Raw genomic sequence first — 11534 nt, forward strand, 5'->3', positions numbered from 1 at the left:
TTAAGAACTATTTAAGTCACTATCAGGAGAGTGAAAAGTGTGGGAGACACATTTATCTAACAAAGATTTGTATCCAGAACATATTAGTAAAGGCTACTCTACATTAAATAAAAGACAACCAAACAATAAATATAGTCAAAAGACTAAAAGACATTTCACAAACAGGATATAAAAATGCAAACAAACACTGGAAATTTTACTGAAAATCATTAATCAAGATAATGCAAATAAAAAAGCACATACTCACAGGCTGAATAAGTTTAAAAGATGGATAATATCAAATGGTGGCAACGACATGGTGCAACTGGAGCTCTCAGACACTGCTGAGTGGGGATGCAAATTGCTACAACCATAGTTTTTAGGTTTAGCTCAAACCTAAAAACTACCCAAAAGCCAATCATCAGTCAAAAAGATCAACAAATTATGGTATATGTGCACAATGGAATACTAGACAGAAGGAAAATGTAAAATCTGCAGTTACATGCAACAATATAAATGAATTCACAAAGAAACTGTTTAGAGAGAGACCTAGACCCCCAAAAAAGGATATATGTTACATGATTCCATATCTATACAATATGCAAGAACAGAAAAAAATACTCTATGTCATTAGAAGTCCAGGTACTGGCTAACTCTTGGGATGCAAAGAATAGAGATTAGAGTGAAGTTGAGAGATTTTCTAAGGTGGTAGAAGCATTGTTTCTTGATCTGGATTTTAGTTGTACAGGTGGGTTGTTTTGTGAAAGTTTATACATCTACACTCCTACGTTCATTTTTCTTTGTGTGGGTATGTAATACTGTATTTTTATTTAATATGTTAATATTGAAAACACTTTTTTTTACTATATGGGAAAAGCTTAAAAGAACCTCAGGTAATTGAACATTAAAATAATCTTTGAGGGTAAATATTTATTTCCAGACACAATTTAAAACAAATTTGGAGCCTATAACTAGACTCTCACAAACCAAGAATTTCAGGAAAATTCTGACAAAAATATTATCTGTTGCTATTTATGAGTCACTTAATAATGTATTCAATTTGTCTTTATATTTCCTCCAAAGAACATATTTGCATTTAATTAAAATACATTGTCAACTACATGGCACTTAACTCATGAGTTTAAAAATAAAGAAAGAAAAATAAAGAAAAATGGAAATTAATAACTTTCCCTTGATTTTGAGGGATTCATGAATGATTCATTAGTTTTCTTTTGAAATATGCAGTGCTGCTAAGTTTACTCAAGAGAATGTAGACTCCTGATGAGTCTAATCATCATTTTCTATTTTATTTGAAACTTCTTGACCTTTTATACCATTTTGCATATTAAGGTCTATATCCTGTTGTACAGTATTATAGGATTATTTAGTAGAAGTATTTTTTCTGACACAATGGATTCACACAAAATACATCAATTGACTTCTATATAGAGTAATGTTTCTAGTCCAGGAAAAATGAAATATAAGTGGAACAGTCAACTGCTTTAAAGGAAATATGTTTTTCTAAACAATTATACCATTGCTTCTGCTTAAATGGTCATTATATTGGAATTGTACAAAGCATAATGAACTGATGTGTCTTGCTCCTGAAAATTGGTCTTTTGGCAAAATGTTCTGGAAAATAAGTTCTTGATATCTGTGGTTTAAGGGTCATATAAGTAAAGTGCTTCCTTCTATACAAAGTATTCAAGTAGTATATTCTGCATTTCAATTTGCTAATGAGACAAAATTTTAGCAGTCTGTTAGTGGTAGAAAAGGTTAAAAGAATTATTACCACTAAGATTTTTTTTTAATTCTACACTAAGGCAAAGATATATTGTATTGAGGAAAAGCAAAAATAATTGTATTTTAAGGAAGTGTTAAACAAAAAATCGACATTATGTGGCACTTAACCAGTAGAGGTTTTTGCCAGGAAAGAAAAAAAATGGCAGAAGATTACAGAGAACACAGGAGCCAGTCTTGGAGTTTGCCCCACTGACCTGACTGAATGACAAATAAGGTGGAACACCACCAGCACAGGGAGAAAAAAAGGCAAGGAGACTTTAGCAAGCTGATGAAGGAAGGGAAGGCATTGTTCCAAGGATAGAAGAAGAAAGGAGCTGCTCTCTCCCTATCCAGTTTAAATTACAAAACTCTGGAAGCAATGGGAGGAGCTAAAACTACAACTCTGTTCTAGTTGGAGAGGTGCCTGGAAATCCATCAGGCTAACATGATAATGATTGAATGGTTTCAATATAAGACTCTCTAATATGTTTTCAAAGAGCAAAGTAAATGCCTGCACTAAGGAGCAGGGATTTGCTGACTCTGAGCAAAAATTCATACAGGCTTTTTCATTCCAGTGTACTTCACCATATTTTTTCCAAAATAATAACTATTTATAACCAATATGGCCTAGTAAGAGTGATGCTCAAGACATTGTCACACCAAAGAACATGTATGTCAAACCTCTTCTCCTTTTAAGGTCTCTGTTCTCTTACCTGTAAAATGAGAAGATTGAACTGGGTAATTTCTGTGACCATTTACACACCCAACATTTTATTTTTCTATAATTTTATGATTTAGAATAAAGTATAAAATATACAAGACCACCTGGGAAGGGAAGAGGTTGCAGGCTAAAGAAGGACAATATGAATATTGAATCTTCATTATGAAGGGAGGGTAGCAAAAAATAGATGTTGCCCTTTGGGATATAGCAGCTTCAAGAAATACCTTGTTCCTTGATGAGACAAAGTAAGGTGGAAATAAAAAGCTGAAATCAATATTTTGGTATCCAAAAGAGGCCTACTAATGAATTACATGTAGTCAATAAAGCTTTACAAACAGCTTAGAGAGAAAAGGGTGCATTACATGGTTTCTTTTGAGAAATTTTGTAGATTATGCACACTGACTTCTTTTGTTCCAACATTTTACACTGCACACATATAGACTTAAGTATTAAGGTCATTTAAAAAACTGAAATGAACTTATCAAAGTGCAGGGTTTCTATTACTGAATATTCTCACCCACACAAATTGAGACCAAAATTGTATTTTATGTCAAGGAATGTACTTTTTACAGAAAATTAAAATAAGATAAATTCCAATAAATAAATTGAGATAAATAAATTCAAATTCACAGGAATTACTTTGAAAATACAATACATCAGCCAAAGGGATGCCTTACATAGTATTTCTTTACTTTCATGGTTTTTGTTTGTTTTTAAACAAACGTCACATTTTATTTAGATTGAAATAAACTATACAAAATAGATTTTCTTCACCAAAAATAACAGCAATATTTTCCATATTTTTCTAGATAAACCTCAACACCTATTTTTGTAGGTTTTCCAGGTTTTGATTATAAATCAAGATGAGACAGTAGATAAGAGTCATGGAAAAAGACAGAAAAAAAAAAAAAAACAGACAAATCAGTTGTCAGTATCCATGGCCTCCGATTCTGTCTTCAGCATGAAACACAAGTGTTCAACATATACCTGCTAAAAAGCTTAGGAATATGTAGGCTCCACAAAGGAATATAAACAGCAACAATGAGATGTGGAAAAACAACAGGCTCTTCCATTCAAACTTTAACTTTTGTTTGTTTCTTTAAGCTCATTTGAGAAAGACAAAATCTACACTGAAGTCCTTGTTTGATGAGCTCACAAGCTTTTCTCTGGTAATTTGTTGTAACTGTCCAGTATAGATTTTTAACATACTTAAAACTCCTATAAGTCAAAGGTCAATTGTGGGCTTCACTATAACATTTTATAAAATGTATTCCTTCCTCCCATACCTCTTCAAAATATATTTCTTCAAAGAATTCATAAGACCCAACAAGTAGAGATTCACAGTGATAATAAATACTATGTCTAAAATGACTTAACTAAACCAATTCCAGAGTGCCACCAGCAAAGATCACGCAGAAGGAAACATGGGACTTTCAATGTTCTCTTCTGGAAGAACAGATAGGTCCTCAAAGCATGAGAGTTCAAACAGGGGCCATTTAACAGGTAGATTATCCAGAGGCCACCGCGTCCGGCCAAGAAAACCTATTTTTAAAAGTCTCTCAGGTATTTTCCAAGGTTTCTGAATTATCTGTGGGAAGCTCTGACTTTCTTGTATAGAGTTTAACATATGTGTCCACCATTAAATCCAGGTCGTGTTTTATATCAAAATTTATGTTAAGCAAAGCCAAGTTACTTGATCTTTAGCCTGTCAAAGTGTTCCCCAAATAGGCTTTAAGACGCTTTCATTCATTTTCATACCTATTTTTCCTCCTGTGTTTCCATTTGATTCTCCAAAAACGAAGCTCCGCTGAGAACGTGTCAGGATTGGGTAAGTCACTACTATACAGGTCAGCATGGTGTTCCTCCAACGTATTGAATTTGAGTTGTCACATGACTGAGGATACCAGAAATAAGCATTTAAGAGCTTTAAGGTGCTGTTCTGAGAATATATCTTTAAGTTCCTGAATAATGTGCTCCACTGTTGGGACACTTAGGGTTTCTTTATAGTAACTCTCAGAGCTTAGCTGAGATTCCAAGTACCCTGGTGAGCTCTGCGGAATTTCCCAGGGAGTTTCATTTGAATATCAAGTTTGGTTGCCAAATTTGTGGCTTCCTCAAACCAAAATTCATGATAAACTTCAATATTTTCCATCACTTGTTGAGTGAATGCAATACTGCAGTCAAGCCACCGGCTGCAAAGAAGACATCAGAAGTTTGCCCCTGGAGGTTTTTCCCAAAGGCTCTTGTAAAAAATAGGACATTTTTAGGAACAACAATAGTAACAATGAAATCAAAATCTGTTACTGCACTACAGAGTACAAATGGTCGGCCAGCTATACAGTTATTCCATCTAATATTTGTGTCACTATTTATACCATCTAAACCTAAAACAAGTGCTTGCAGGAGTTCCACTAAAATTTCAAAAGCATCATGCCTGCCTGTCCACTGATAATGGCAGATTTCCTTCAGTTCTTTACCCCTTTCTTTACTGTTCTGGAAAAAAAGAAAAAAAAAAAAAAAAAACCAGAAATTACACTGTCAAGTTCTAAAAGTAATTGTGGTGATCAATGAAAAAAACACACTTCCTCAATTGTTCCTAATGCAACGGATACTCCCATAACAGGTACTGATTTTGCCAACCACATATTTGGCACAGGAAGCGCAGATTGTGTAGATAGCTTGGGGATATTTCTCTAATAGTCTGGAAGCAACAATTTTCATTTTGGAAGAAAATCCACTAGACACAATGTAAGCCTGGTTACGACAATACTTCATATTTAATCCCCACTTCTCAGTTACCATAGTGTGAAATTTCACAGCCAAAATTTCTGCTTCAGCTTCATAAGGCAGGAAGCCTACAAATTCCTCTCTTAGGTTATGAGATTCATCAACAAACCTCACCAACACAGGTAGGTGCTCTTACCCTGCTATGTCCACTACGTCTTCAACGATCATGGAAAATAAGTGTGAATCTCTCACTTCTCTGAGAGTTTCTTCTCGAATACAGCTCTCACAGATCTCTGGAACTGCCTCTGCTGTGTTTTGGAACAAAACAACGTTTTAACTGCTGTTGTCTCAAACTGCTTTCTCAGAACCTCTTCACCAGAATTTATCCGGCACTCCAGCAGCGCTTGAAAGTTATCTGGAGTAAAGAGACCTTCTGGGATTTTATCAGCCTCATGTCCATTCAGAAGTATGTTTTGTTTTCCCATCAGAATCAACACTTCAAATAGAGATTTTAGGTATTCTTTGTTTTCCTTCTCTTCAAGGGTTAGAGGTAAAATGTCCTCATCTTGCCCTTCACCCCCTTCTTCACTGGGGTTCTGAGCATTGCTATTGTTGGTTTCTTTATGTTTTTGTTCCTGCTCAGAAGTTTCATCAATTTTTTTCTGTTTCAGTGTCCTGATTTCGTCTTCACTCAGTTATTTGTTTTCTGTGTCTACTATGTGGGTTGTTCAAATGACTGGTAAGATCGAATATTGTTGGTATTGCATTATCTCAAAGAACTGTCCTATAAGGACTCCTTCTACAGATCATAGAGGTCGCAAAATATTTGGCACACCATCGATAATGTTTATTTAGCTGATCAGGTGTTTTATCTTCTAAGTCTGCACTCCTACAATTCTCCACCCACTTCTGGCATCTGGCCGGGTCCCGCCGGAACCTGAAGAAGACCCGGTCGGACTGTGTGCTCCTCCGCGCGCAGTTGAGGGCTGCGCCCAAGTTCGGCATCTTAGCCCGCCGGTGGGTCGGCCCAGGGCGGGCCCAGCCCGGGCCCAGCCCTCCCATCCCTGCCTCCTCAGGGCACTCCGCCCGCCCTTCGGTGCCGGGGAGGGGAGCCAGGCGGGTCGGCTCCTCTGGGCCCACGCGCGGGGGAGGGGCGGCAGGAGAGAAGCCTACTTTCATGGTTTTTAACGAATAAGTGCTATTGTAACTTTCCCTGTCCTTTGAGATGATACTACGAATAATACACAAAGATTGTTTGTATACAAAATAGAAATGTTGCTTCAGCGCAGACCAGATATTATCATCTCTCAAATCATCTTTTCTTGATTCTTCCAGAAGAAAACAGAAGTTTTCACAGACACACTGAGCTTGGGCCGTATAAACCTGTAAACATTGAAAATACCTAGATTCCCATTTCCTTGAATAAATACAAGATAAGAAGCGGCAGGCTCAGTCATCTATTTTAGAGTGGCTCACCATGATTCTGGATCAGACCTCACTGCATCAAAATATTTATTGATTATTCTTATTTGTGCTTTTTCTCATCTAATGTAAGCTATAGTGAAGGTAGGAGGAGTAGAGAGCCCAAACCACATCTGTCAGTAAGAACTAGCAGCCATGATTCTGCAACTTTTGTTACAAAATCCCACATGTGAATTTACTTAAATCCTCTCTCTCTTACTGTGTCTCTGTTTTGATTTCATACGGAAGTCAGGGTTTTGTTTTTTCCAGAGCACCTCCCAAATGAAGCATATTGAGGATATCTATTTGTGATCCCCCCTTCCGCTCTTTCTCCCTGTTTCTCTCTCTCTCTTTGTTTTAAATATGGGAACACATATGAGGATATACCTACCTCTGTGGGATTGGTTTATCACACTGGAATATGGAAAAAAAATTCTTCCAGCTTGTTGTTTCATTAAAGCTGCTAGGATGGTTCATTTTAAGATGCTATCTTTAAAAACTTGGGGAAAAGGTTAAAATAGGAGTTAAAATTGGATTACTTAAGAGCCAGAGTATTTCTGAAAGGACAACATTAGTCAACTAACAATGGGGAAGAGGTAAAATAAAGAGGGGAAGAGTGATAATATCTACTGGATTTCACAAAAAGAGAGTCATCCATGACGTTAGTGGACCCTTTAGTGCGAAATGAGTAGATTATGCACCGGGAAGCGATGCAGGTTGATACAATGAGCACAGACACGTATTTCAGTAACTGAGTTACGGTGAGAGCATGAGCTCTGGGAGACATATGGTTGAAGAACTTTTTAAAGATAAAAGTGTCTTGAGAATATTTAAAAGCCAATGGAATAGAACCAGTAGAGAGGGAGCAGTTGAAGTTTCAGGAACGAAACAGGAGTAAGGATGGTAACCTGTGAAGTGGTAGATGGACTGGTCTTGGGCAAAAAGAGAGACATCCAGTCAGTAAAAGGATGGTTTATTTCATGTAACATAATGACCTTCAGTTCTGTCCATGTCGTTGCAAATGACTGAATCTCATTCCTTTTTATGGATGAATAGTACTCCATTGTGTATAAGTGCAACATTTTATTTAACCATTCATCTATTGATGGACACAGGTTGCTTCCAAATCTTGGCCATTGTGAATAGCAATGCAATATACATGAGAGTGCAGATATCACTTAGGTAGAGGATATATTTTTAACTCAGATATTTGGGAGAAATTATTAATTCTTAATACTCTTCATTATTCCCCAATGTTATAATATGAAAGGAATAAGGAGCAAACACCACCACACACGAAGAACTTCAAAGAATACTAAACACAGAAAAAGTAATGGTTGCTAAATATTACTACGTGACAAGCAATCACCTAAGATTCTTTGGAGAGAAGTTCCTTCTAAGGGAATTTGCAGGATGCATCTCCAGTGATAGAGAGCAAAGGGGAATCTTTGGATAGATTGGTTGGAAAATTCAGATGGCATCTCATTCTCTAGCTGGATTCTTTCTAAGCTTCATAAACTATTTGGATCATCCAAGGCTATTTCAAGAATGAAGCATGATGGTCTTTGAGAGAACCTAATAAATCCATGGAGTTTGGAGAGCAGACGGTCTAGGTATGTGGCTCTCACGTGGAACAGTCTGAATGGGGGGGGCCAAGAGAGAAAGGTTTTGTAGGGTCTACCTCCAAGACAGAGGCCTGAAAAATTGAAGGTTGCCCTGCAAAGTAAGGTAGAGAGAATATCACCTATGACAGAGAATGGTAATGTAGAAGTCCTCACAGCCTTTGGATGTGTATCTCAGAGATAATCCAAAAAGAGCCTGCATCAAAGAAAGAGCAGCATTTGGGCATCTGCCCTACAGAAGGCCCCAGCAGCCAGATAACAACAGCAGCTTCCGTCAAACAGCAGTCATTTTCCTCCCACTGACCTCCAAAATTATTTTCTGATCAGTTCTCTTTGAATTCAGCCTGTTTAACCAACTGCTTTCTTCTTAATTTGCAGTAGTTTCTTGGATGGTCTCCTCATCCCCAGTCTAGCAGCTCTTTATGCAACATTTTCATTGCTGTCAATATTTTTTTAGAAAATATTGCCTCCAGGTGAGGCACGGTGACTCACGTCTGTAATCCCAGCATGTTGAGAGGCCAAGGGGGGCAGGAGTTGAACCCAGGAGTTCGAGACCAGCCTGGGAAACATGGTAACAATGCATCTGTACAAAAATTCAAAGAAAATTAGCCAGGCCTGTAGTCTCAGCTACTCGGGATGCTGAGGTGGGAGAATCCCTGAGGTCAGAATGTCGAGGCTGCAGTAAGCCATGATCACACCACTGCGCTTCAGCCTGGGTGACAAAAGTGAGACTCCATCTCAAAAACAAAAACAAAAACAAACAAACAAAAAAACCCAGAAAAGAAAATATTGCTTACTTGCTCAGATACCTGGCCTCTCCCAATTAAGGCTGAACTCCTCAGTATTCATATATGGTTTTCAATAATCTTTTCCTTTCATTCATTTTACAACCAAAAAGCATTTTGAATAGTATTAGGAGCCACTTTGAAAGGGAACATTTTAAAGGATCTTTAGGAATACACTTCGTTCCACCAAAGTTCTGTGACCATGCAATTTTATTCCCCAAACTGGCCATGGATGTCACAACTCTCTATCTATGTCAGTCTCTCAGTCTGAAGTGTTTCCATACCCCTAATCAAAATCCAACCCACCCTTCAAAGCTCAGCTCAAATATCACCTCTTCTTAAAATTGTTACCTGATTTCCACAGTTGGAATCAGTTAGTCCTTACCCTGCATTCCCTTGACCTTTTCTGTATTCTTTTGGTTTTGATCTTATTTCATTCTGTTTTATGTTATAGCTGTGCAGCATGGGCATCAGACAAAGCCTAAAATGTACATCCACTGTAAATTTCCAACATATCAAGGAATAAAAACAAGAACTTGGAAGATTCTAGTGGCATGCAAACTCAAAAAGCCCACTTGAGAGAAGTTTCTGAGACCCTTGAACAAATACAGGGTCAAACAAACCTCCCACTCTGTAGGGAGTGAGGTCTTGAGATGGACCTGAGTGAGCAGTGTGGAAGAACTAGGACTGTACTGGGGCACTAGCAGAAGTATGTCAGGAATGAACTCAAGGAATCAAACAATAGTGAAAATACCAGCACCCAACAATGGCTTTAGAAGCCTCGGGTGAAGAATGTTTAAAAACTGAGCCTAATAAAGTGTTTTTATCTCTGGAAAATTGCAAGGGATACTATTTGGGAGCTGGTTAGGAGTTACTTCATTGGAGACAAGAAGGCTATTTCTTACCTAAGCTGAAGATGAAAGTGATGGAAAAGAGAAAGTATTGGCAAGCATGAGAATATGGGCATGATACCAAAGAGAAGATGAGAAATCCAAGTCATAGCAGTCAGCCTGTATGAGTGTCGTGAGGGACCTAGCGATAAAGTGTGTGGAGTCAGTGTGTGTACAGGCAGAGGAAGTGGGACCAACAGGGCAGCTGTGACCGTGATGTTGTGGTGTCAGCAGCAGGGCCCTCAGATGAATTAGAGAATTCAGAATTACAGAAACAACCACATGTGGCTTCAGTGAGGACATTCTAAAAGTCACAAGAAGCATTCATAAACCACTCCACCCAGGCAAGGGATTTGAATTTGAGTTTTAGCTACGGCTCACTCCTGTATCACAGCAAAGAAGAAACTGTACAGAAAAGGTTACAGTTGTAGACACTTAATAAATATCAATTGAATAAATAATAAACATATTGTCATTTTCTGCTGGAAATTCTATGACCAGTTCTTGGAAAGCAGCATATCCAGCAATTCTCATTTTCTCACTATATCCTTAATTTTCCATATAGTGGCCATCTACATTTTTGTCCGCTGAACATGCCTCTTTCTCCTTCCTCTAGTAAATGCAACTCCCTTCTTTTGGGGAACTGGTTCTTCCCTGCTCCAACTATTTGAAGCCAGTGAGGCTGCCAGTTGTAGACACATGAACAAGCCCCACAACCTCAACAGTAGCCTGTTGTGTTAGCATCAGGGATTGGTGTCAAGGATAGAAATAAGACTCAGATGTGGTTAATCAGAACTATTCCATAGGAATATTATATACAGAATAAGGCAGAGAGAAGCCCTGTCTTTGCTCAGAGTCATGAAGTTGTCATGTTTACAACCTCGGAGCTGCTGCTACCTGTCGTGTTCTCCATGATGTGGGGGAAAACCTGTTTGAAGGAGGGGAGAATGAAAGCCAGCAAGGACAATATTAGGGGTGTGTGTGTGTGTGTGTGTGTGTGTGTGTGTGTGTGAGAGAGAGAGAGAGAGAGCGCACAAGAGAGGGAAAAGGGAGGGAGAAAGAGAGAAAGAGAGAAAGAAAATAAAAGTTTTATTAGGAAAGTAGTAATTTGAATATTATTTTTCTGTTTATATTCTTTTTATTAACATTTTCATGCAGTTTAAACAAAAAAATTTTTTTAAATAAAAAGAAAACACAGGCCGGGCGCGGTGGCTCAAGCCTGTAATCCCAGCACTTTAGGAGGCCGAGACGGGCAGATCACGAGGTCAGGAGATCGAGACCATCCTGGCTAACACAGTGAAACCCCGTCTCTACTAAAAAAAATACAAAAGACTAGCCGGGTGTGGTGGCGGGCGCCTGTAGTCCCAGCTACTCAGGAGGCTTCGGCTGGAGAATGGCGTCAACCCGGGAGGCGGAGCTTGCAGTGAGCTGAGATCCGGCCACTGCACTCCAGCCTGGGCGACAGAGCAAGACTCCGTCCCCCCCAAAAAAAAGAAAAGAAAAAGAAAACACAAAGATACATATTAAAGCACATATTGGTAAGACACATGTGAAAGTTTATCATCAA

At 38.3% G+C, this 11534-nt stretch overlaps 1 pseudogene; it reads right to left on the minus strand.

Annotated features, from left to right (window-relative positions):
* Positions 1-4041: 4041 nt before the first annotated feature.
* Positions 4042-6214, minus strand: LOC702534 (52 kDa repressor of the inhibitor of the protein kinase pseudogene; annotated as a pseudogene).
* Between the last annotated feature and the right edge of the window lie 5320 nt (positions 6215-11534).

Source organism: Macaca mulatta, chromosome 11 (assembly GCF_049350105.2).
Source record: "Macaca mulatta isolate MMU2019108-1 chromosome 11, T2T-MMU8v2.0, whole genome shotgun sequence".
NCBI classification, from domain to species: domain Eukaryota; kingdom Metazoa; phylum Chordata; class Mammalia; order Primates; family Cercopithecidae; genus Macaca; species Macaca mulatta.